This window comes from Tigriopus californicus, chromosome 1 (genome assembly GCF_007210705.1).
Source record: "Tigriopus californicus strain San Diego chromosome 1, Tcal_SD_v2.1, whole genome shotgun sequence".
NCBI classification, from domain to species: Eukaryota; Metazoa; Arthropoda; class Copepoda; order Harpacticoida; family Harpacticidae; genus Tigriopus; species Tigriopus californicus.
Genome location: NC_081440.1, coordinates 3,350,058 through 3,350,265, shown reverse-complemented (window position 1 = coordinate 3,350,265; position 208 = coordinate 3,350,058).

Sequence of the window (208 nt, the reverse complement as noted above, 5' to 3'; positions counted from 1 at the left end):
TTTCACCATGGGTTGAAAATGATTTATTATTTACCAAATTTTTGGCTCAGACACAATTGAAAGCTCGTTTTTTGACCTTAATGTACCCAAAGCGGCATAACTGGGCGACCTTGGCAATCGTGGAACAACAGTTCACCAGTTAGATTGTCCATCTGAAGTCCGTGTTCAAAAATGTTCTTGCCGCCCATTCGTCTAGTACTACAAAGAC